The following is a 27767-nucleotide window of genomic DNA, read 5'->3' as shown; positions in this document are numbered from 1 at the left end:
AACTCTGTGATCAGTACTAACTCATCATGATAAATACCTTTCAAATGAAAATTCTAATTTACTGATTCTACTTTTGAGTCAGATTTTCCCCTATGTAAGTAACTCTGGCTGCCCTGGCCATGCTATGGACACAAGACTGGCCTTGAATTCACAGAGATCCGTCTGCATCTCCCTCCCGAATGCCAGCAGTGACGTTGTGTGCTAACATACCTTGCCTAGATGAATCATTTTTTTCTAAAATTAAGTTAAAAGACTCTTAGATGAACAATAGATCAGTCTTTTAAATAAATACAAGGTTATTTTGAACATAAGACTCAAGGTCCTTTGTTTGGAAAAAAAGACCTGTGTTAGAAGGAATTTTCCTACTAGAAAGGCAAAGGGTTATATACCATATTGCATATTACTTTTCCCCCACTTCTTTCTTTCTTTTCTTTAGATTGAAGCTAAACCCATTACCTGAGGAAACTCCTGTGGGAAATCTGGAATAGAGCTTTCCAAATCTTCAGCTCTTGATGTAAATATTCCAGAGGAAGCCGAAGAATAGAGGAAATGCCTTGGTAGAAGCACGAAGGAGTTGTCTTTTCTGGACTTGAGTGATTCTTTTGGGCTAAGGAGAGGTGGAAGAAGAGGATGTGGGCTATATGCTCTGTGTGTCCTGGGTAGCAGAGCCCAGGTCAGTACCTAAGGAAGACTGGCAAGGCAACATGTTGGGTGGGGTCACCGGCAGACACACGGCTGCAGTGGTAGTATTAACATAGAGGACAATAGGACACAGCTGCAGTGGTAGTATTAACATAGAGGACAATAGGACACGGCTGCAGTGGTAGTATTAACATAAAGGACATGCAATAGGACAATGAGCATTCCTTAATTCATAAGGCTAAAGGAGGCAGAGGGGCCCTGGCATGACATGGTTCCTTTCTCCCAGTACTCCTGACATGGGCCTGGGGGAGGCCAGACAAGAGATTCCCACATAGCGGGTAGGGTGGGAAAATGGCTCAAATTAGACTGGGTGCTGTCTTTGGAAAACAGTTCGTGTAGAACGTCTCACAAACTTTAGTACTCAGACAAAGGCTCACACTCACTAGGTGAAGGTCACACATCCAAGAATATTTGTACATCACAAATTGGTCTTGCTCATTTTTTTTTTCCGTTAAAGAAAGACCTTTGTGAAGGGTAAGGAAATACAAGTAGTAAGGCACACAGAATGCAAGCCTACTAAGCAGAGGGTGATCTGGAAAGTCCAAGACCATCCCCTCCTTAAGGGCTGGAGATTCTGAAAGTCCTTACGCTCTGGACCTTTGCCACCTACTAAGTTTTATTTATCTTGGCCACTTCCATCAACCTTTCTCTGAGACACTCTGCCTACTGCCCCTTCTCCATCACCTCTTTACCAGCTCGGAAACCATTAGAGCAGCCTATCTCCAAACCTTCATCAGAAGTGTGTGTGTGTGCATGTGTGTGAGTGTGTGTATGTGTGCATGCCTGTGTGTGCATGCACATGTGTGTGCGCGTGTGTGAGTGTGTGTGTGCATGCATGCACATCTGTGTATGTGCATGTGTGTGCATGTGAGAGTGTGAATGTGTGCATTCATGTGTACATTCATGTGTGTGTGCATGTGTATGAGTGTGTGTATGTGTACATACCTGTGTGTGCATGCACATGTGTGTGCGTGTGTGTGTGCCTGCATGCACATCTGTGTATGTGCATGTGTGTGCATGTGAGAGTGTGAATGTGTGCATTCATGTGTGTGTGCATGTGTATGAGTGTGTGTATGTGTGCATGCCTGTGTGTGCATGCACATGTGTGTGCGCGTGTGTGAGTGTGTGTATGTGTGCAGGCATTCACATCTGTGTATGTGCATGTGTATGTATGTGAGAGTGAATGTGTGCATTCATGTGTGTGTGCATGTGTATGAGTGTGTGTATGTGTGCATGCGCATCTCTTTGTGTGCACGTGTGTGAGTGTGTTCATGCACATGTGTGTGTACGTGTGTATGTATGCCCATATGTGAGTGTGTGAAAAGGCTTTTTTTTTTCTTTAAAGGATACAAAGAAAATCTTTTCTCTTTTATGTTGCTTGCTTTTTCAGATTACAATGACAAGACTAGATGTGCATTCACCCCAGGTAAGGTGCTGGCTACAGGCCCAAAGGACAATTCTATTCACGTCCAGCTTATTGAAGCAGTGAGTGTGTCTGGCTTACTTCTAAGAGCGTGGATGACTCAAAGTGGCTGTAGCGCCAGGGAGCCACCACGTCGTGGGTAAAGACTCACATGCCACATCTCTGGGGCTTTCTATGCATCATGCAGAGTGCTCCACGTCGTGGGTAAAGACTCACATGCCACATCTCTGGGGCTTTCTATGCATCATGCAGAGAGCTCCACGTCGTGGGTAAAGACTCACATGCCACATCTCTGGGGCTTTCTATGCATCATGCAGAGAGCTCCACCAAAGCAGCTTTTCTGCCTTGAAATCAGTTATTTTTATTTTACTTTACTACTATTTTTTGAGACAAGGTTTCATGCAGTACAGGCTGACCATGGACTCTACACGTAGCTGAGTGTGACTTTGGACCAAGGATGACCTTGAACTTCTGACCCTCCTTTTTCCATTTGAGTGCTGGGATCACAAGACAAGAACTCCCTAGCCCTTTCTTATAAGTCTGTACCCTGGACCTTGTATGTCTCATTTATTTTACTCGAGTCTTAAGATAGTCTCTCTCTTTTCCAGGAGAAAACACTTCAGAACTTTCAATATAGTAAAGATTGTACCTTTTATTGCAGCATTCTCTCAAATCACTACTTGCCCTTAAATTGTAAATGGAGTCTGCACATTCATTTCCTCGCTGCCCAGAGCCAAATATTCACAAGAAACTATATTAATTACAGCACTGTCTGGTTGATAGCTCAGGTGCATTTCCAGTTATATCTTACATCTTAAATTAACCCATTTCTATTAATCTATATATCAGCACGAGGCTGTGGCTTACCAGTAAGGTTCTGGCATCTTTCTTCTTTGGCAGCTACTTTACATCTTCCTGACTCCACTTTCTTTCTCCCTGCATTTAGTTTAGTTTTCCCCACCTAGCTCTGTTCTGCCTTGCCATAGGCCAAAGCACCTTCTTTATTAACCAAAGATAATAAAACATATTCATAGTATACGGAGGGCAATCCCCCATATACTTCATTGAATGGTGCAAAAGAGTGTTGTTTTATCATTCTGAAGCCTAGGCTGATCTGGAAATCACTAGCATGGGATGACCTTGAACTTGTGGCCTCAGTCTCCCAAGTGTGGGTTCACAGGCATAATCAGCCACGCCTGGCTTACCATGTATATTTGCATCTATCATACATATAGGTGAATGATTAGATATTTATATTTGCAAAGCATATTACCATCCTTCATTCCCATAATGAGTCTTGGTTTCTCACTGCAGGAAGATGTGTTTACACCATTGCTACTGTTCTGCTAAAAAGAAACCCTTGCTTTGCCACCGCTGCTGTTTTGCCAGATGGACACGATGTACCTGTCAAATTGCCTTCTGAATAATGATGTTCATGCACATAGACCAGCGCTGCTCTCGGCTTTGGTCGGAGAAACTTGATTTTGCAGTGAGCAGCAGTATCCTGAGACCAAATGGCTGTTGAATGCTGAGCCACCAATGAGATGCTTCTAGGTCCCCGCTATCACCCAACGCTTAGAAACATGTTGGATGAAGGGGAGAAAGAATAGAGGAGCTGAGGAAAGAGTAGAGTGTCGTGGAACACCATGTTCTGGAGATGACAATGCCATTACCCCCGCTAGATAGGCCATGGAGGTGGAGTACTCATTGCAGGGGAAGAGCGAGGGCTCTCCCTTCAGAGTTGTAACACTCACAAGGACATATTTCTCCTTGAGGATTTATCAGTAGTTAATGATAGCTATGGAGAGGGCTTCAGGAGTCTCTGCCCATCCTGGAAAATGTCTACAGTTGATGATTACTGGGAGAGAGAGAGACAGGGAGATGTTTTCTTGCACGGTGACACTACTCCTGAAAATTTTCCTTTAGCCAGCCTTCTGTACACAACCTTATTAAGTCTCATAGGGCATCAAAAGAGAGCAAACGAACAAAACCAAACAACGCAAACCCCAAGCCACAAGAGGCACAAAAGCAGACGAATTGGAAAGATCAATGGGAGAGGGACAAGAGAGGACGAATATGATCAAAATAAGGAAATGTCACAACAAACCCCATTATTCCATATGCTTAATGCATGCTTAAGAAAACACTTAAAAAGCCAGGTACTGGTGGCCCACGCCTTTAATCCCAACACTCGGGAGGCAGAGGCAGGCGGATCTCTGTGAGTTCGAGACCAGCCTGGTCTACAAGAGCTAGTTTCAGGACAGGAACCAAAAAGCTATGGAGAAACCCTGTCTCGAAAATCAAAAAAAAAAAAAAAAAAAAAGAAAAAAAAAGAAAAAAAAACACTTAAAAATTATTGCTTTCAATTCTTGTCTCTTACTGCATTCTATTCCTGGCTTCACTTGATGGTCTTCTTTTTTTTTTTCAGTTTAAGAAATTCAAAGTTCCTGATATAGGGATTCATGTGAATTCTGAATTTGGGTGTCACCCTGAGTTCGAGGAAGTTCCACTGAGGCCTTGTTCCCATTACTGGGCACTGGCCTGTTGCTGCATTGTGAGAGTCTTTTCAGGTTCTCTACCGTGATTCTGCTGGTATCCCCGGAGAGGATTGGGTACCATAATGTTCCTGACATTTCATCACTGAGTGTGCTAATGCTGACTCTCACTGGGCTTCCGTGGACTCCCTAGCGCATGGACTATGTTGCCTGATTGTCAGCTGCCTGCGTGTTTTCACTGGCAGTGGCTTAGGGAGGCATGCAGGGTGGAAGACACAATTCTCAACGTGCTTGTCTCTATTGCCTAGGGACAAGGGAGTGGGGCTCATGCTTTTCCACAGCCTGGCTTGGGTCTAAGTCTCCCCTTGAACTTTGTTGGGGGGTGCAGGCATGGCTGGAGCTGTTTTCTGTAGTGTTCTCATGGAGTAAAATGGTTACTAACATAATTTTTCTTTAAATGTTTTCTCTTTTCTGTATGGACTCTTCCCTAGTCTGAGAGAGCAGATGTTGAGTGGGACATCTTTTGGTAGACCACTGACATTTTCGGTCTGCCTGCTTCTTTAGTATTTAGCCTGGCTAGGTGAGGTAAACACACGACATGTGGTCTGTCACTTCTCAAGTCTCCGAGCTTCTTGCCTGTCTGCCTTCTTTCAGGCATTAGTCCTCTGCCTGTGAGTAGTGTGCTGGCATTGTAGCTTAGTTAGTGGGAGGAATGAGGATGAGTATGTCTTTGGCCTTTGTGGAAGCAGCATTTATTTATTTTCGATTAATAGTAACCTTTATCACTCATGTGTTTCTAATGTCAAATGCAAAAAACTATCCTTAGTATGCATATCCTACATGTATGAAGTAAAATGCCTAGAATGAAAAGAGGATGTTTACTTTTGGTTATCCCTGTCGTTTCTGCCAGTGGATACCACCTATATAGCCAGAACTTTCCTTGTTAGAGAGGTTAGGTTCAGAAGTGAGAACTATTTTTGCTTTATTTCCAAGAATTTAGTGATGTATAGAAAGGAGTGACTTGGCAGTGTGTGGCAGTGGTGGCACTGTCTTCTCACATCAGGAAGTCCTGTTCTTACAGCAGACAGAGTGAGTGAGATGGTGAGTGATGTATCCCGAGGTTTAACTGGGATGTGAGGCTGCCATGGTATCTCCTGTATTGTTTTCCATAGCTGTGGTAAGCTTCCATTACTCGTGTTTAACAAGGGATGACTGAAATGCATGTTTAGATTCTTTCACCAGAAGGAAGGATTTGGGTTGGACCAGAAGGGGTACTGGTACCAAAGCCTGACCTCATCAGTACTGCCCTGACTTCTCTGTGACCTCATCAGTACTGTGCTGACTTCTCTGTGACCTCATCAGTACTGTGCTGACTTCTCTGTGACCTCATCAGTACTGCGCTGACTTCTCTGTGACCTCATCAGTACTGTGCTGACTTCTCTGTGACCTCATCAGTACTGCGCTGACTTCTTTGGTGACCTCATCAGTACTGTGCTGACTTCTCTGTGACCTCATCAGTACTGTGCTGACTTCTCTGTGACCTCATCAGTACTACGCTGACTTCTCTGTGACCTCATCAGTACTGTGCTGACTTCTCTGTGACCTCATCAGTACTGCGCTGACTTCTCTGTGACCTCATCAGTACTGTGCTGACTTCTCTGTGACCTCATCAGTACTGCGCTGACTTCTCTGTGACCTCATCAGTACTGTGCTGACTTCTCTGTGACCTCATCAGTACTGCTCTGACTTCTTTGGTGACCTCATCAGTACTGTGCTGACTTCTCTGTGACCTCATCAGTTCTGTGCTGACTTCTCTGTGACCTCATCAGTACTGTGCTGACTTCTCTGTGACCTCATCAGTACTGTGCTGACTTCTCTGGTGACCTCATCAGTACTGTGCTGACTTCTCTGTGACCTCATCAGTACTGTGCTGACATCTTCTCTGGGCCTTGTTTTGGGGTTTCTTCTTGTTGGAGGGGTATAAGGGAAGATGAGGTGAAGACAGAACTGATGGTGGGGGCCAACGACTGCTGTGGCTCTCAGACATTCCTTTACTGTTTGTACTTATCTCTTGTCTTTGCAGGCTAGGTTTTGGACAAATAATCATATCTACATTCCAAATTTGTTATCAGAATTCCCATATTGTCATATATCTTTATTTTACAATTTTTTTTAATCCTTCATGTATTCAGTAGCACAGTATTCAGCACTTAATACTCACTGACTACAACAATGTGAGCTGTGGTGGGTACAGTGATGAAGCAAGGCAGAGTCTCACCTAATGATCCTCTTGGTACAGCAATGCCTAGAAAGCATGAGGTGTAGTTGTGACACAAGTCATGAGTTCAAATCCTGGTTCTTCTGCTTCTGTATTTGAACTTGAGCAAGTTCTGTAAACTCTCTATCCTTGCTTTATGTTTTCTACCCATGAAATATAGACAATGCTTTACTTGTCAAGTGAAGTCATGAATATGGAACCTAGCCAACAATAGCAATGCCGAGAACATACAGTATACACACTACCAAGATGTAATCCCACAGAGCACATATGGTACACACACTATCAGGATGTATGTTCAGGAAACATGAATATGTATGAGGATTTCTGTCATAATTTTATGGTAATAAATTTAAAAAAAATCAGTGTCCGTGCCACTGCCAAGTTATAATTCCTAGTAATTACATGTGGACTAGAAGCTCATAACTAATCAGCTCAGGAAACCAAGCCTCATGAAGCATATCTCATATGATTAAGTTTCAAACCCATCCAAAATTCAGTTTGGTGGTTCTGTAATACTCTAACTTCATGGAACAGACTTGTAACTCATTAAACTGAACACAGCCTGTGAATGTCCTTCTAAGAAGCAGGTCTCTGTACCATTCTTAATTACATTCATTACTTGATCCAGTTGAGAGGAGAAACACTGTCCTTATTCACATGATTAACAGTTTCTCATTAAATGTACAGTGAGTTCTTGAAACTAATGCAGGGACATAAGGAAAATAAAAACAATACATTTCTTGTTCTAGAGCCCAGGGATATGGAAAACAGTCAATATGTCTAGAAAACTTCTTAATCATTCAAAAAAAAGTTTACACTTTCAGACACAGTACTGTGAATCAAATCTCACGAATTCCAGAGCCCAGAAGACCTTGTGATTTATGGCATGTAGCAGTTGACTTAAAATTAGTTACTGAAATAATACCCACGTGTCACAGAAGCAGAACAGCTCAGCAGGCTTATTTCCAACGGCAAGTCTCACTAACTACACACACACACACACACACACACACACACACACACTCATATACACATTCACACACACAGACACCTCCCCACACACTCACATATACTCATACACACTCAATATATGTACACTCATACACACGTTTGCTGAAAAGCTAAGGTGATCCTCTGTCATTGTATCCCATCCAAACCCTGGAGCATGGATGAGACAGGAGGAACTTCACACAGATGGCCTCACTAAGTTCAGCAGGTCACAAGGCCTAACAAAGAGATATGGATATGAGAAAGAAACGTGTAGGGAATGGCTTCAGGAGTGGGAGAGAGATAGAAGAACATGGGAGGTTGGAGAATGACAGTAACCAGAGTACATTATATACATTTAATAAAATTTATTCAAGAATACATGTAATAAAATAATGATTAAAAATAATTCTCCCACTAGTAGCAATAAGAGCAAGGACAGTCCTTAACACCTCACCTGGCTTTTGGAAACCTACTCCTCACACTAAATTGCCTTGCCCAGTCTTTAAACAAGGGAGGAGCTTTGTCCTACCTCAATTTGATATATAATGCTTTGTTGATACCCATGGGAGGCCTGGTCCTCTCTGAACAGAAACGGGAGGAATGGATTCGGAGCAGGAAAGAGGAGAGGTTGCAGGGGGGCAGGAAATGGGAGGAGAAGAGGGACAGGAAACATGACTGGGATGTAAAATAAGTGAATACATTTAATTAATAAAAAGAATTCTAAGAGATAATCATAGATTAAATTACTACATGTAGAAACGGGAGTATCTTTATTCATCTATTATTTTGCAGATAGATAGTCTATAATGACCCAGGTCTCTGATAGATCCAGGGGAACCAAAATCTAGTAGGCAACTCTTCTTAATTCAGCCTGGTTGGTTATCAGACACTGCAGTGTTGATAGGAAAGAGGGGATGGGGAGCTCAGGTGGTTAGGATTATGGCAGATTTCACTGATTTGCTTGAATATAGCATGGTAGCTTTAAAAAGATTTATATGCAATTTATAATAACATTTTATATTTATAATATTTTTATATATCTTACAATAAAATACCTATAATAAACTACATTGACTTATAAAAAAGAAAGGTTTCTCTCAGCTCACAGTTTTGGAGTTTTAGTCCAGGGTCACTTGACCTTCTGCTTTTTAGCCATGTGGTAAAGCAGGACATTATGGATAACCATGTGGTAAAGAAGACTACTTACTCAATGGTGCTCAGGAAGCAAAGAAAGGAAAGGAGGCTAGGGTAGCAATATACCCTTCAAGAGTATGACACAATGATCCAACCTTCTTCTATTCCCCATTAAAGGTTCCACCACTTCCCAGTAGCACCATGGGCTAAACACAGCACTTTCAACACTTGGGCCTTTGGGGGATGTTCAAGATTCAAGCTGTATCCTAGAGACAGGGCAAGGACAGGCTCGGAAAGGCAACTGCATGGTCTCAAACATGAAGTCATCAAGGAGAAGGACAAGTGAGGGTTGTTAAGACTCAGTTTGTCTACGGCATTTTCCTGGGTTGAAAATGGATAACAAAAGAAAGGAGAGTAACAAATGTGTAAAGAGCCTTACTATTGAAAAAAGAATTTGGAGTTTTTTACATAGGGCACAGAAAGTTTTGAAGATGTGCAGCAGGGGAAAGAGATGATCAGATTTTCATGTTAAAGTCAGAGGAAGTAAGGTGGCAAGAGATCATACATATCGGAACCTTAAAGTTCTATTGCTCTATATGCTGAGCGAATTGATATCATCTTGCTTAATTTTCTCTAGAATTGAGTATCGTCATATGACTTCTCATTGTCAAAGTTTTCTCCATGGAAGGATATTTTATATGCAAAGTCCCAATTTTCTAATCATTTATTAAAGTCACAAAATATTTTATGTGTAGGAAATACAAAAAATAATATATACACAGTTGTACCTAGCATACATATTTAATAAAGCTAACATTTAAGCTGTATTTTATTCAATTTTTTAAATTATAATTTTATGCATACAGATAAACTACCCTCTTCTTAGTTATCTCCTCTCTTGAAATAACTATTGTCTTGTATGTTATCTTTGTGTGTGCATTTATACTTTTCTATATGAGATACACCCATAAAAATCCATTGCATCCTATTTAAAACTTGTTAAGGTCACCTGCTGTGGTGGTTTGAAAGAAAATGGCTCCAAAGAGGAGTGTGACTTTGTTGGAGTAGATATGGCCTTGTTGGAGGAAGTATGTCACTGTGGAGGTGGACTTTAATGTCTCCTATGCTCAAGATATTGCCAGTGAGACAGTCTACTCCTGTTACTTACATATCAACATTTAGCAGCTCCTTCTCCAGCATCATGTCTGCTTGCATGCTGCTATGCTCCCTGCCATGATCATAATAGACTAAACCTCTGAAGCTATAAATCACCATCTCCATGAAATGTTTTCCATTATAAGAGTTTTTGTGGTCATGGGGTCCCTTCATAGCAACAGAAACTCTAACTAAGACAGAGGTTGATACCACGGGCTGGGGTATTTCTGGGATAGGGCTGACCATGTTTGTGTTTGGAGGAATTTGAATTTTGGACCTTTGGGTGAGGGAAGGAGTAGAATGCTTCAGGTTGGGCTTAATGGGCCATACTAATAGGAATATGGAAGATAATGCTGTTGATAAAGATTTGAATTGTTAGAGCCTGGCTCGAGAGGTTTCAGAGAATTTTAATATGTTGCCTAGAAATTGTTCTTGTGATATTTTGGTGAAGAAAGTGACTGCTTTTGTCTTTGTCCAAAAAATTTTCCTGAGACTAAAGTGAAAAGTTTTGGATAAATTCTATTGGCAGGAGAAATCTCAAAACAGCCTACTCTAGACTCTGTTTTGTGGTTACTAGTGTTAACTCTAATGAAGATTTATCATAAAAAGAGCAATCTGAGCAAGGAAAATTATTTGAGGACAAAAGGAGTGCCAGGACGTATAATTCCTCCAAGTCCTATATTCAAGGAGATTAACAGACTAAGAAATGGAAAAAAGGGAGTGGTGATCTCACAGCAAGATCCCACCCAACTAAATTTACAACTTGTGAAAAGGAATTTTAAAAATGCTTAGAGCAGGGTGTGGACACACCTTATTTCCAGCATTTGGAAGGCAGAGTCTGGGGAATCTCTGAGTTTGAGGCCAACCTGGTCTTCAGATCCAGTTTCAGGACAGCCAGTCTTAAACTGTGGAGGATAGAAAGCTAGTGAAGATATAATTGAACCAAGCGGCCATGTTCCAGACCCAGGAAGCAGCAGAATTTGGAAGCTTCAGCTTATTTATTTATTTATTTTGTTTTTTCGAGACAGTGTTTCAATGCCATATCCAAGTGTAATGATGGGAAAATAGGGATGTGTATGTGATAGCTCAGTCACAAGGGAATTGATTCACGAAGATGAGGAATTGGATTCAGATTACCAGAACCCACACAGATAAAGCTCGCTCAGTGGTGTGAGTCCATAATCCCAATTGCAGCACCTGGGATACAGAGATAAGGGAGATCTGGAAGCTCACAGGCCAGGCAGAAGACTGACTGACTCCTGAAGTTGTTCTCTGGCCGCCAGGAATTCACCATGCACATGAACAGCCTCACAAGTAAGTGCACATATGCACACGCGTGCACGAACCCAAACCAAAGTCAAAGTAAGGATGCTGGGAAAAGTCCCTTTAAGTTGAATGAGATGCTCTTTCTGGCCAAATCCCAGTTATTCTAGTGAAGAACAGAAAGCTAATATATGCAAAGAGAAAGTGTGGGCAAGAAGCCTTGAAAACAAGATTTTTTTTTCAGTGTGTTACAAGCCAATCAAAGAATATTGAATTTTATTCTGCGTGGGCAGGCAACTTCTGGAGAGCTTTGTGTTTTGTTTCTGTTTTAGTAAAAACAGAAACTGTCTCACTGAGGTGTAATTACATGCAATGAACTAAACATATTTAAAGAGTATAGTTTGATAAGAGTTGTCATGTTGGCACATACTGCACCACCCCCATTCAGGGCAGGAAGTATTTTCCCACCCCCTTGTAATGCCCACCCCACACCCTTCTCTTCCATTCAGACACTCTCTGCCCACAGGCAACCACTACCTACTCAGTCATTGCAGTTTGTGATATCTAGATTTTTTAAAAAAATCAATTGTGACCACACAAAATGTATTATCTATTTGTATGTAGTTCCTTTCTTAGGGAAAAACTACTTTGAGATTTGTTCGTGTTGTGCATATGTGAATAGTTAATTCTCTTTTATTGGCTGAATAGTATGTTATTGTCTTAGTGTTTCTGTTGCCATGACAAAACATCATGACCAAAAGGCAAGTCAGGAAGGAAAGGGTTTATTAGGCTTATAATTCAGCAATGGTGTTCTTCACTGAAGGAAGTCAGGACAGGGGCTCAAACAGGACAGGATCCTGGATACAGGAACTGATGCAGAGGCCATGGAGGGGAACTGTCTACTGGCTTCCTTTTCCAGACTTGCTTAGCCCACCTTCTTATGGAACCAAGCACCAGCAATGCAGGGATGGCTCCACCCACCATAGGCTGGGCCTTCCCCCATTGATCACTAATTAAGAAAATGCCTTGTCTTAGTTTGGGCTTCTGTTGATGTGAGGAGAAACCATGGCTATGGCAACTCTCATTAAAAAAAAAACACATTTATTTAAGCTGTTCACTTAGAGTTTCAGAGGTTCAGTCAATTATCATCATGGAGGAGATAATGGCAGTGTGCAGGCAGATGTGGTGCTGGAGCTGAGAGTCCTTCCATCCTGAATCAGCGGCAACAGGAAGTCCACTGACAATTATATTGAGTGAATCTTGAGAAAAAGACCACAAAGCCTGCTCCCGCAGTAACACACTTCCAACAGAAGGTGTGGCCCACATTAAAGGTGTGTCATCCAGCCTTCACCAACAAGACCACTTCCTTCCACAAGGCCACACCTCCTACTAGTGCTACTTCCTATGAGCTTATGGAGGTCAAATACATTCAAACTACCACCTATCTTTCAGTTATATCTCATCAAGGCGTTTCCTTAACTGAGGCTCCTTCCTCTAATGACTCTAACCTGTGTCAAGTTGACTTGTAAAACCCAACCAGTACAGCTATATTATAGATACCCAAAAGAAGGACTTCGCACATCATTTCCCCTTTTCTCCTAATTTTCTGAGAAATCCATATTGATATCCAAAGGGGCTGTACTAATTTGCACTCCCACCAGCATTGCAGGAGTGTTTCTATACCCCACATCCTTTTCAGCATAAGTTGTCATCAGTGTTTTTAATCTTGGCCATTCTTACAGGTATAAGATGGAACTTCATAGTTGTTTTGATTTGCATTTCTCTGATGGCTAAGGATGTTGAACATTTCCTTAAGTGTCTTTGAGCCATTTTAGATTCATTGAGAGTTCTCTGTTTAGGTATGTAATCCATTATTTTTTATTGGGTTATTTATTTATTTTTTTGATAATCAATTTCTTAAGTTCTTTGTATATTTTAGAGATCAGCCCTTTGTCTGATGTGGGGTTGATGAAGATTTTTTTCCCATTCTGTAGGCTGTCGTTTTGTCTTGTTGACCATGTCCTTTTCTTTACAGAAGCTTTTCAGTTTCAGGAGGTCCCATTTATTAATTGTTTCTTTCAGTGTCTGTGCTACTGGGGTTATATTTAGGAAGTGGTCTCCTGTGCCAATGCATTCAAGTGTACTTCCCACTTTCTCTTCTATGAGATTCAGTGTGGTTCAGTCTTATGTTGAAGTCTTTGATCCATTTGGATTTGGGTTTTGTGCTTGGTGATAGATATGGATCTATTTTCATTCTTCTACATGTTGATATCCAGTTATGCCAGCACCATTTGTTAAATGTGCTTTCTTTTTTTCTATTTGTTATTTTTTGCTTCTTTGTCAAAAAATCAGTTGTTCATAGGTGTGTGGATTAATACTGGGGTCTTCAATTCGGTTCCATTGGTCCTCCTGTCTGTTTTTATGCCAGTACCAGGCTGTTTTCAGTACTGTAGCTCTGTAGTAGATTTTGAAGTCAGGGATTGTGATACCTCCAGAAGTTCCTTTATTGTACAGGATTGTTTTGGTTATCCTGGGTAGTTGCCAGTTCTATTTCACTAGAGGTTATGGGTCTCTTTAAATTGTTCATTTTATCTAGATTTAACTAGGTAGGATATAACTAGGTAGGATATCAAGAAAATGTATGGCAAAGAATCCATTGAAATGTTTGTCCTCAAAGGAAGCAGTTCAGGATAATATTTGTTTAGACAAGGTCTTTTTGAAAACGTGATAAATTAAAAGAGATGAGGTGATGTGGAAAGAAAATACCCAGCAGACAAAACCTACAAGAGAAGTTTACCTAATCCCTCGTGATTCTGATACAAAATTTCGGGGAGAGTCAAGTTTGTGCTGTCGAGAAAGCAGCTGAGTCCCGCCGCAGTCTTCTGCCACTTCTGGTCACCTTTCTGTATTGATGGATAATTTTGTAATTACCTGATTTTGAGGACTTATCTCTGACCTTTAAAACCTCCATTTTAAGATGGATTGAGAAAATAAGCATAAGTGGTGGGTGCCTTAAGAACTGTCCTAGCACATGAGGACAGCTTCATATTTTGCACACGAATACAGTGGCAGAAGTGTCAGCTGGGGCTGGCTGAAGTGACAGCCTCTTGACCCCTTTCTGTGGTCTGAGTTAAGAAAGCCTGACCTTTATCCTAGGGTATGGATTGAACATTTGTATTTGGCATTACAGAAACTCAAATTACAGGGCTTTGAGTATGACATAGGCAGGTCAAGTGAACTGTGGCCACTCTGGGTTACTTTAGTCAAGATGCCAATGGAGGTGTGGAAGGTGGGAGGTCAACAGGATGGAAGAGGCCAAAGTATAATTACAGAGCAATGCCTTTTATTCTATTTCTGTTCTAAAACAGTGAATACGTGAATATCCAACTATTAAAGGAAACAATTCGTTTACAGAACACCAAAGATGTGCCTAAGCAAGAAAAGCACCCACTTCCATTAACACATGACAATGCTTCCTTAACTTATGACTGGAGGTATATTTTGTTTATTTGACCATTCAAAGAAAGGCATCGCAGGTTTTCCACCTGGCTGAGTTGTCACTGACTTTAGGACATTAAGAAGTATGTGTGTCTGAGTGTGTGTGTGAGGGAGACTGAGAGAGAGACAGAGAGACAGAGAGAGACAGACAGACAGCAACACAGAGATACACACAGAGAGAGACAGAGAGAGAGACAGAGAGACCTCCAGGGTGAATATGCTAATCAGAAAACGTATGCCATCAAGCATGGGGGTGCATCCTTTAACCCCAGTACTCAGAACGCAAAGTGGGATTCTGTGAGTTAGAAGCCACCCTGGTCTACACTGAGTTCCAAGACAGATAAGTCTACACAGAGGCATTGATTGTCTCAAAAATATTTTGGACAGAAATGTAAAAAAGAAAGAAAACTAATTTACTGCTCAAATTATGAGCAAAATTAAAACATGGAAACACCGCTATATTTTCAGTGTGGCCACCTTTCAGTGTTTGTTTTTCTTTTGTTCTTTTCCTCATAGACACCATGTTGTCTGACAAAACCTTTCCTGGGGAGACCCAATCCACATCTACTCTCCCCAAATAGGAAGCCTGTGTCAGACTAAAGTACAGACACCACAGAAGTGCAGCTTGGTGAACTAGTGAGTTTTATTGAGTTACTTACAGGACTATGGGTGAGCGGGTACCTAAAGGAGCAGATGGGTATCTAAAGGAGCAGAACTGACTCAGACAACTGCATCACCAAAGCTCACCCGGGTGTGGGTGACAAAGCTGGGAACCTGGGCACATTGCACAGCCTGCAAGCAGGCCAACAGGATGGAGAGTGTTAGTTAGTTCCACGTGGCTCAGTTGGTCTAAATTGCAGGTTGGCTTCTCCATGTCTTCTTTGCCCCCAGCTTCACTTTCTGTGAGAAGTCTCAGCTTTTCTTGTTTACTCTGGCAGGGAGGGGTCTAGTGAATCTAGTAAATTTCAGGGACTTCCTGAATCTATGTTGAGTTATTTACCTTAGAGCTTAAGGAGCTTCCTCCAGAATAGATTCTGGAGCAAATTGTTGAACAGAGATAGTTTCATAATTAAAACATTACTATCAGTAAAAATTTTAGACTGCTTGTCTGTCTTACCTTTGTATTGGTCATGGAATTTTATATTTCCATATTTATATTTTATATATTCCATAGAACTATAACTATTGATATATTGGTAATTTAATTAATCATATTTTATACTATGCATTTATTATATATTATATGATAGCACCTTAGTGAGACTATACCAAAATTTATTTAGTTGTTATTCTGTTGCTAGAGATCTTCATGCTTATATTTTTTGGAATAAAATATTAGTAACAATAAGCTTTTAGATACTCCTTTTCTGTGTTTATTTTAACTTTGTCATTATCATAACTTTTTCTTTTTTGAGATAGGGTCTTCTGGAGTCCAGGTTGGCCTCAAACTCACCATGTAGACAAGGAGGAGATTATAGTCCATATCCTGCTTCCACTTGACAAGTACTGGAGCTACAGGTTCGAACCACTTCCACACTTAGATGTTATCTTTCCCATTTTTATGTCAAATTTGGCATGCTCTTGCTTAGTCTGATTCAGACACTCACCCTGTGGCACCTGGCCCTCTGTGCTAACCCTCTAGCCCCAGGTAAGAGCCACAGCTGTGAGCTCTCTTGCTGAGTCTGACTCGGTTCCTTGCCCTCACGTTGCCACCCCACCCAAGGCCCAAGTAGAGCTGGAATTGTATCCACTCACACTGTTGATCACTGTGATCCAGGAGCCTCACCTGGAGCTGTCACCAGCGTCCCTCTCCATCACCCCTCTTGGCACAGGACTAAGCAGGAACCATACCCTCCTCCCCTCTTGCCACTTGTGGCTCAGAACACTCACCTTTCACAGTCTCCTGTGCTGCCCCTCTGGGCTCAGCTGGAATTCGTGCCTTTTGCTGAATCTGACCCACTCCAGGCCAGGTTCTTCCAGGTGCCACACTCTCATTTTTTTCAGAAAGGCTGCCTAGCCCCTTGTCCCATGCTGCTTTTCTAGGCCTAGACCGAGGTGAGAGCCCCACTGGGGAATTTCTTGGACTTGATCAAGCAGTCTCATCCCACATAAGACGCCATGCATCACTGGGGCTGCCACTGAGTTAACAGCTTTTCTCCTGCAGCTTTCAATACAGTTTCTTTGCTGTGTATATTTAGTGTTTTAACTACAATATACTATGAGGAGTTTATTTCTTTGTCCTGTCTACTTGGTGTTCTGTGTGCTTCTTGTTTTTCCTCAGTTTAGGGGAATTTTTTCTATGATCCTGTTTAGGACCTGATGTTTGCTGCTGACCTGGTTCTTCTCTGTGCCTATCATTCATAGTTGCTATTCGTATTACAAGGGCAAATTTGTCAGAATAACAGCCCATGTTCTGAAAGACCACAGATGCCAACCCAGCAAAACTATTTGCAACAGTTGAAGGAGAAAGAAAAGTTCTATCTTTTAGAGGGCTTCCTCTTCTTTGTCTAACCTTAATTGGAGCGTGCCTCTATGACCTTATTTGGAGGATCACCCTGCACAGAGCTACCTGCAAACTCTATATGATTCAGCTGTATGACTCAGCACCTAAATCTCATTCTTTTCTCCTGCACGCATGATAATTGGGTGCTGTGTCATGCCTAATCAGTCCTTCCTGCCCATAATGCTAAGAAGCTTACATACCTTACCCCTGGAACAACAAAATGAGCTGTCTTTCTGAAGCTGACTTCCAGAAGCTTTTTCTGCCATGGTCATGGCCTTCTGAACCCTGCTCACCATATCTGCTCCCTTTGCCCTCCTGGGCCAGGAGCCAACAACCCCTGAGGAAAGGGAGACCCACAACAAACAACAAAATGACAGTAGTCAACATACACCTTTCTTCTTTTTAAATTTATTCGTAAGGAATTTCCTGTGAGTATTGTATTTATATCATTTCCAGCCCCCTAACTCTTACCAGGTCCCCCACTCCTTCTCAAATACAGCCTCTTATCTTTATTATTACATAATCAATTTTTATTATTACATAAATGCATGCACATAATTCTATAAATATAACCTGTTTATTTCATATTGTTTATTTAGAACTGGAATCTTGGGATTAGATATTAGGGGATTCATTCCTTGAGAAGACTGATTCCCCTTCTCTCACCAGCCATTAGTTACCACTCACACTGATATGCCGCTTGATGTTTTTATTATTTAAAACCATATTGCCAAGATTTCATGGGCATAGCTTCCTTATCAGTTATAGAAGAAACAACCTTGCAGCAGATATCCTGGTCTTCTTGCTCTTACAATCTTTCTGTCCTCTCTTTCTTGATGTTCCCTGAGCCTTAGGCTCAGCAGCAGAGGTAACTGAGTTATTTAATTGGTATTTTATTTTTTCTATGGTATGAGATTTTCAGGAGGTTCCATTTATTGTTAATCTTAGTGCTGCTGGTGTTATATTTAGGAAGTAGTCTTCTGTGACAATACACTCAAGGCTATTCCACACTTTTCTTCTGTGATGGATTTATGTTGAGGTCTTTGGTTCACTAGGAATTGAGTTTTGTGCATGGTGATAGACATGGATCTATTTGCCTTCTTCTACATGTCAACATCCAGTAATGCAAGCACCATTTGTTGAAAATGCTTTTTTTTTCCATTGTAGAATTTTGGCTTCTTTAGAGATTATAACTTGATAGATTATATTTTGGATTAGTAATGCACACATATTTGATTTAATGAGTTATCAGCAAGATTATGTTCACTACTGCTAATGCTGCTAATTTTTTATTACTTCAGCTAACAAATTTAAACAAAAAATAAAACAAAAGATTTCTGGTATAGCATGTCAGGAAACATTGGGACCTGGGAGCAGTTCCACACTGGCAATCTATACTTCACAGAACTATGAGAAGGAGAAATTTAATAAGGTAGAGACCTAAAGAAAAGTCCATAAATCTGTGATGAATATCATAGAATTACAAGCCAGTACCAGAACTGAACATCATTACCGTGATAAGGTCTCTACTGAGAAGAGCAGAGAGAATAAGCATGGATGAATGATGAGAAACTGGCCTGAGGTATCAGAGTGAACTCAGATATTCTTTAGAGATGAACTCATTTACAAGCAAAGTTAATTTTTATACAAGACAGTCTTCTATAATCCAAGTCAAGTAGTGTTCTGGAAGAACATGGTTCAAATAAGACATAAAAAATAATGTAAAATGAAATTAAAATTTCCCAGATGAAGTACCATGTGTGTGAAGTTGGCAGAGGATACCAAGCTTAATGGAAACAAAAAGATTTCTGAGCCAGAGGTCTGTCTTTATGATCATTTATTTACTCTGCTAAGAACATATGCATTCCTCAAACATTGAGAAAGAGAGCAGAACCTACAATGGAGCTGATGGGGAGTCCTTTGCAGCTATGTTAGAGACCTAATACAAAAGACCAGTCTCCATGTTTTTCCATGGCAATGAAATTACAACCAATTTATATCCATTAAAACTGCCATTCCATGGTGGCACCTGGGGTTAAAATAATGAGTCTGGGGCACCACAAGCAGAATGGCACTACACATTTGAGTTCAGTCTTGGCAGAAAGCTGGTCTCACGTGTACCTTTGCTTCAGGGACTTGTGCCAGACGCACTCATTTCCTGTGCCTTACAGTTCTTTGCCACCCGGAGCCTTGCACCTTTTCATGATGTTTCAGGCAGGTTGCCACTGCCATCTGCTCCGCCCTCACCACCTGTTGCCATAACCTGTTCATTTCAGAGAAGTTCAGGGGCCTTCCTTTCTATATATGTGATGGAATGCCAGGAGCATTTCAGTTGCTCCATGGCGCTTAATTGAAGACAGGGAAAGGAGTTAGTGAGAGAGGAAATAACACAGGAAGATTGGGGAGAATGGAAACTCTTGGGTAGGTGGTGTGATGAATAGATTCAAACAGTCTTGGCCCCTAGGGTGTTGATCAGGAAGAAAAGAGGCAAATAATGCATCTGCAAGCCAGATTCAAGTTCCTCAAGAAGACACCAAATCAATTTCTGCTCTGAACTCAGCCTATGAATTTAATGACATTTCTGATCATTTGAGACTATGACAAGCTACAAGGTCCTCTCCATAGCTCTTTATTATTTAATCACTCACTCTTATGGTTGCCTAAACAGCCCCTGAACATGCCAGTGTGGATGGGCCCCATGTGTATTTGAAGAGCTACAGGCAAACAATGACTGCTAAGAGGTAGAATCAATTCTTTCCAGAGATGAATCCCATATTTGTTTATCCAAAATCAAGTGGTCAATTCTAAAAGTGCATGCATATGAGCAGCACCAAATTTTCATTTATACTTATTCATTATATGTGTACCAATAATATAAAAGAAAAAGAGTCTATGAATATAAGAGGTTGTGGGTGGAGCAGGGGAGAATATCCAGGGAGGAGGTGAAGATGATGTAAATACATTACATATATGAAATTAAAAATCCCTACCCCCAAATAATGTATAGATGCTTCTATGAATGTCAAGTCTTGGCCCCTATTGCTGCAATACCTACAGTAGCCACAGAAGCAGACTAGCCAGGAAGTTTTAGGCCGTGAATGGGAATAAAATGATTTAGCGTATAGGACTGCTAATTATGATATTAAAATAAAAAAGGACTTGAGAGTTTCCTGAAAATAAATTAAATATTAAAATTTGAGTCTTGAGATTGTTCAGTGGCAGTTGGGTCTGGGTACCTGAGTTTGATATTGGGCCTCACAATGTGTAAAGAGAGAACAGACTTCCTCATGTTGTCCCCTGATTTTGCACATGTGTGTCCTGGCACACACCACACCCCCATAAATAAATAAACATTATACACACACCCATATACATATCAATGACTAATTTTTTTCAAGACAGTGTTTCTCTGTAGCTTTCTGAAGTATGTCCTAGAACTAGCACTTGTAGACCAGGCTGGCCTTGAACGCACAGAGATATGCCTGCCTCTGCCTCCCGAGTACTGATTAAAGGTGTGTGCCAACACTGCCCGGCTCTTATGGTTAAAAATTTTAACATAGCAAAGAAATATGTGAGGCTTTAAGAGTATAATCTAAGGTCCTTAATATGCCCTCCTCTTTTTTCCTTCTGCATTTTTTATGTACTTAGGATTTTGTGAAGTTTGACATTTATAGTATGATTTTAATTCTACTCAAAACACATTTTCTACATTCTGCTAAAAGTTAAAAATAAAATGATGTGTTTGCAGCACAAGGCTCCTGTTCCCCCTGCCCTCCTTGGAAGTGCTGTGGGCTACGGTTTTAGATAAATGAAGTGAACGCTTTGAAATGAGACCACTTCAGGAGGTGTGTTTGCATATCTACAATCTGCTGTGGACTCCAACAGATGCTACTATTTTCAAAATGACACTTTCTAGAAGAGACAAAACAAATATTGAAGAACTGAGCTCTTTTTCTTTGTTATACCAAATTGAAATGTAACACTCTCTGAACTAAGCATTAAACTCTTAAAAATCTAGCTGATGCCTTTCCCCAAATCCAGATTACTGCCACACTCTTGGTTGATCACCACCAACTGATGGTAATTCACCATTGCTTGAAGACAGAATCTACATAACCTACTGAACGTGGAGGAGTTGAACTGTTGCCTACCCTTACTGGCTAGATGGTCCAATGCACACTACTATGATGTAAACACCAATACAGCTATACATCTTTTGATCTACCGTGGTGGCCTGCCAGCATAATTTGATGATGGAACAGTGGTACAAGAGTTTTGGATGTAACCAACCACTGTCTGGTTAGATTTAAGACACGCTCCATGAGATGGAACCCATGCCTGACACTGCCTGGGTGATTAAGAACCTGAGACTAGACAGACCACAGATGTAAAGGAAAACCAAATGCTACTGTTCTGCTAAAGAAAAGTAACAATCAAATGACTCCTAATAACATTCTACTATACTCATAGATCAGTGCCCTGTTCAGCCATCATCAGAGAAGCTTCCTCCTGCAGCAGATGGGAACAAATACAAAGACCCACAACCAGACATTGCAAAGAGAGTGAGAAACCTTGGAACTAGGAAAAATTTAGGATTAGAAACTCAGTACTAAATAATATGTCTCCATCAGACCTCTCCTCTCTGGGAGGAAAAGAAGGCAGAAAGCTTGTGAGAACCAGTGGGAATGGAAGACGCCAAGGAAACAATGCCTTCTAGTCACAGCAGGGCTGATGCTCATATGAACTCACAGGGACTGGGTCAGCATGCAAATGGCCTGCACAGGATTAAGCCAGATGGGGTCCCATCACTGAGAGGGAAGTGGACAAAAGCCTCCACCCCTCGCCCAGAAGCTCTCTCCAATTGACAGCTGCTTGCAAAGGAAAAATGAGTTTTCACCAACAGAGTTTCACTGGTAAACAGACCACACTTCAGGGCAGGCTCTGTGCCCAGTGTTAGATGGCCAATAAGCAATGAATTCAGTGGTATTTTGGAGGATATTGTTTCATAATGCTTTGATTTGCCATTATTTTTTACATTTACAGACATTTTGCTTATACAGTATGATTTCCAATTTTGTGTTTTTATGGGATTTCTCTCTATCTATTTTTCTCTCTTTCTCTCTTTCTGTTTTGTCTCTATGTTTATATATTTTTCTTTTTTGTTTTTATTTTTTTAAAAAACTTTAACCTGATAGAAAACATTCTGTGACCACATCTGATCATTTGGGATTTCAACAGACTTCCTTTTTTGCTGTATGTGATATCCGTTCTTTACATTTCAAACACCAGCCATGCTGACCAGATGCTCAGCTTCCCTGTACATGTTTTCCCACAATGTGTGGCTATGCTGCCTAGTGGCCTCCACGTTCCTGGGGGTCACCCTCTCATACTGAAGTGCCCTAAGTCACAGAGAAAATGAAGGATATTAGCCTTTTACCTAGTAAGATTCATGTAAGAATATAGCCAGGCATTCTGCATGATGTCAGCAGTAAATCCTGGGAGACGGTATAGCTTCTACAGTATTCCTCATGATCTCTTGGGGGTAGCTTAGACTTGATATCCAAACTATCACCCGGTGGCCAGGAATGCCAGTCTTACTTGGGACAAAGGAATATATTAAGTCTCTCCCCAAAATTAATAAAAAAAAGATACAGGCATTGCAGCTGGATTGACTTACTTTGTTCTTACCCAAAGGTTTAAAGTCTTGACATGCATGATGTCCCTTTTCTGGAATATTCTCCTGGGGATTAGTCTTCTCAGATTTGTAATGGCAGCAACTCCTAACTGAATGGTGTTGATTCTGACACACCTCATTTGGATGACGGCCATATGTAGCACAAGCTAGCTCTCTGAGGTCTCACTGATTCACTGAATTGAATTTTCTCCAAGAACTCCAGTTTAAAACCAACTTCTTTGATAATTTATATCTGATTACCCCTGGCAGAGTTCTTGTGGGTGGGTGGGTGGGGAACACTAATGAGCCACGCTACAGAGTCTCAACTTTTACCGAAACTATATTCAAAATAAGAGAACAGGACGGGGGACTGGCAGTAAAAAATGGGGGCAGTGCAGCTAAAATATCTCTGAGTGACAGTGGAATGGAGAAACCAACATGAAAGAGTGAGTGGGAGGGGCTGGTGTGAAGATCGTGTGGCTGGCCAGACCTCTTGAGGATAGCAGCTATCTGTGGGCACCCGATAAGCTGTCACCTGCAGGTACTGCTGGGGTGCAGATTCCCACTCAGTATGCAGCCCCAGGGAACCTTCCAAAAGCTGCTGTTGCTGCTTTGAGCACCTAACTCTAAGGAGAACATTCCTAAAAGAAGGCATGGTATGAGTGCGACAGGTCACGTGGTAGATTCCATCAGGTGGTCTGATGGAGCCTGACAGTCACCAGTGCCTTGTGGCTGTGGGATTCTGTTCTCTGGGTGAAGAAAGTTCTATGTGGCAGAGGAACATGGTCTGACTTTCATTGTCAAAGACTGGTTTGTTTTTAGGTGGGAGAATGGATTTGGGGATAGAGATAGAAGTGAGTGGACAGTCAGGAAGCTACAGCAGAAGCCAATTGTGCTGGCTAATTTTGTGTTAACTTGACACAAGGCAGAATTATCTGAAAGGAGGGAATATCAATTGAGAAAATTCCTTCATAAGATCTGGCTGTAGAACATTTTCTTAAGTAGTGACTGATGGGAAAGAGACCAGCACGTTGTGGCTGGTGACGTCCCTGGGTTGATGGTCCTGAGGTCCATTATAAAGTAGGCTGAGCAAGCTATAATGAGCTATAATGAGAAAGTCAGCAATCATCACTTCTTCATGGCCTCTGCATCAGCTCCTGGCTCTAGGTTCCTACTCTGTTTTTAGTTCTTGTCCTGGCTTTCTTCAGTGATGGATTTTAATGTGGAAGTGTAAGCCAAATAAACTCTTTCTTCCTCAACTTATCTTTGGTCATTGTGTTGCCTTGCAGCAATAGAAACCCTAACTAAAGATAATCACCTTGGGAGAGAATGGTGCCAAGGACCAGAGCATCAGCCATGGAGAGGTGGAAAACAGGGAGGTAGTGGAGATCCCTCTCAACATCAGTTCACTGAGGAAGGAAAACAGCATCTAGCTCTGCATGTGGGTGGAGGATGATCATTCTCCTGAAGCAGGAATGTGGGGGTGAGAAGCAGGTTGGAGAGGGGATGAAAAACCAAGTCTTTTTCAGCTGTGTCATGGTTAACAATGAGGATGAGACATTCCAGGGGAAATCTCAAGTTGGCATTTGGGCATGACAGGCAGGGAGGTCGTCAGGGCTACAGACAGAATTTTTTGGAGTCATCAACAAAGAGGTTCTCTTTGAAACCTTTGGCCAGATTGGATGGTGAAGCTTGTGGATGTCCTTCTGCCCCCTTGCATGCCAGAATCCCTAGTGTCCTAGCATCTGCTTAGCCTGCCTGGCTCTGATTGCTGTAAAGCATGGCTGGTATGCTCCCTTGCCCTGGGCACATCTGGCACCCTGCTAGAAAAGGAGAAATGCTCAGAATTGACATCTTTCCTAAGGAGATGCCATGCTAAATTCTAGCCCCAAACCACCTCCCCCGTGCTTCTTAACCATGTCTCTTAACCCTACCCCATATTTATCTGAGCAGGATTCAGTGAAATTGCTGAGGTTTTGGACATTTGAGCAGGTCAACCTTGGATGATGGCTTCCTGCAAGTGTCTTGCTGATATAAGTTCCTGGACTTGGCTTACATACAGCCGTATCTCTTAGTGTTCTGGTTTCAGCTGATATCTTCTTACCCTGAAGTCACCTCCTCACCCTGACATCACCTCCTCACCCTGATGTCACCTCCTCACCCTGAAGTCACCTCTTCAACCTGACATCACTTCCTCACCCTGACATCACCTCCTCACCCTGATGTTACCTCCTCACCCTGATGTCACCTCCTCACCTTGATGTCACCTCCTCACCCTGATATCACCTCCTTACCCTGATGTTACCTCCTCACCCTGATGTCACCTCCTCACCCTGACATCACCTCCTCACCTTAATGTCACCTCCTCACCCTGATGTCACCTCCTCACCCTGATATCACCTCTTTACCCTGATGTTCACCCTGACATCACCTCCTCACCATAATGTCACCTCCTCACCCTGATATCACCTCCTTATCCTGATGTCACCTCCTCACCCTGATGTCACCTCCTCACCCTGACATCACCTCCTCACCTTAATGTCACCTCCTCACCCTGACATCACCTCCTCACCTTAATGTCACCTCCTCACCCTGATGTCACCTCCTCACCCTGATGTCACCTTGATGTCACCTCCTCACCCTGATATCACCTCCTTACCCTGATGTCACCTCCTCACCCTGATGTCACTTCCTCACCCTGACGTCACCCCTCACCCTGATATCACCTCCTCACCCTGATGTTACCTCCTCACCCTGATGTCACCTCCTCACCTTGATGTCACCTCCTCACCCTGACATCACCTCCTCACCTTAATGTCACCTCCTCACCCTGATGTCACCTCCTCACCCTGATGTCACTTCCTTACCCTGATGTCACCTCCTCACCCTGATGTCACTTCCTCACCCTGACGTCACCCCTCACCCTGATGTCACCCCTCACCCTGACATCACCTCCTCACCCTGACATCACCCCCACACCTTACTCTCTGCTTATTTGGTTGTACTGTGCCAATAATCTCTTTTTCTTCTACCTGGCCACTTATTAGACCCAGTTCTAAAACATTTTAAATCAAATATTTTCAGTAGAATTGGGCTTTTTCACCAAAAAGTCCACTCTTCTGGCATAATCCTCAGATGAACTCTCTTAACAATTCTCTTTCCTATTTAACCTTAAAAAACCCAACCAGTGGTTTGAAGGTTTTCTGTACTTTCCTCTGCTTGTGTTTGCTTCTTTAGCCTGAACATGACATCCCTCGGGTTGGTTAATCTGTCCTAGGGTTGTGTTAAGACTGATGAGCATCTGTTTTGTTCATTGGCTTTCTCTGGAGAATGCATGAGGAATCTTAGGTTTAAAAACTGCACATTTTGTTCTGAAATGTTCATTTGTAGATTTGTGTTCCTGAATTTGTTAAAAAGTATGCTTGAAAGGCTCTATATTTTGATTCTTTTTCCCATGTAAAACATTAGGCCAGTTCATCATAATCAGCCCCAAGAAGTTCTGACTTTAGATGCTGTCACCCAGAAGACCCAAACAAAATTCCAAGAAGATCAGCATGTGCTCTGTGGATGATGTAGATCAAACCTGGGGTGAACTTGAACACAGTTAAGTCCAGAAAGGGATGGATGCTTCCTCTTTATGTCCAAATAAAAATAAAAGGTTTTAACTTTAACATAATAAAACTCTATACAACAAAATACTTGTCAAGAATTGCAACATTTGTTTTATTTGTATTTAGCAAATCCAGAAAAAACACTCTATTATATATAGTATATTAGTGATTCCAAAGTTCTATACTTAATTTACTTTCTATCATAACTAAGGAAGACAATAACTCATTATTTCATTTTTAACTTCATTAGAGACTCCCAGAAGGATGTATTATTACCTAATAAAGAGACATCTTGCTGCTTGGAGAGTCACCCAAAGTTTCTCTGCAACATTGGAGCATCCATCTTCAGCCTATAGGTCTAGAGTATCTGAAAGACTTCTCAATGAAGCAGGAAATTTGAAGGACTATCCCTCTTTGTATTGACAAAGTTTATCAGTTGTTTTCCTCTGTGTCCTGTTGAATGTCTGGCAGATTCTTCCATGAAACAAGAACCCTGAAGGACTGTCCTATCTTGTTTTGGCAAACTTTAACAGTAACTTTCCTGTGGATCCTGCTTGTCCAGTTTATATAGCTTACTGTCAAGCTGTCAAGGCAAAAGCAGTTTCTTGCCAAAATGATCAATCTTTCCATAATGAAAGCAAACTCTTGTGGAATCCTTCAATACCCATCATTCTTTTATGTACTAGAAGGAACAAATGTGTCTCATTGTTATGAAAAAACTTACGTTAATAAGATAGGTTAAATGCCATATTCTATAGGTCTTTGGAGTGTTCAAAGATCACTTATCTATCTAAAATATAGCTATTTAACCTAAAAATATACCTAATGTGACTGTTCAGGTGGGGGCTCCACCCCAAACCCCTCCCTTGGAGTTCCCTCATTCTGGACTCTGGCCCCGAGAAAGCCTGCCATTGGAGGCTATACCTTCAAAGTTATTAAAACCCCCACCTTGTGGTTTCCTCTTGTGGTCTCCTCAACTTCCCCTGGGTCCACCAAGGAATACTGTGCTCAGAATAAACCTGGATTTATTAATTCAGT

Source organism: Microtus oregoni, unplaced genomic scaffold (genome assembly GCF_018167655.1).
Source record: "Microtus oregoni isolate MIOR12 unplaced genomic scaffold, Mior012 000008F_ref0000371, whole genome shotgun sequence".
Lineage (NCBI taxonomy): Eukaryota > Metazoa > Chordata > Mammalia > Rodentia > Cricetidae > Microtus > Microtus oregoni.
Note: the sequence above shows the minus strand (reverse complement) of the source record.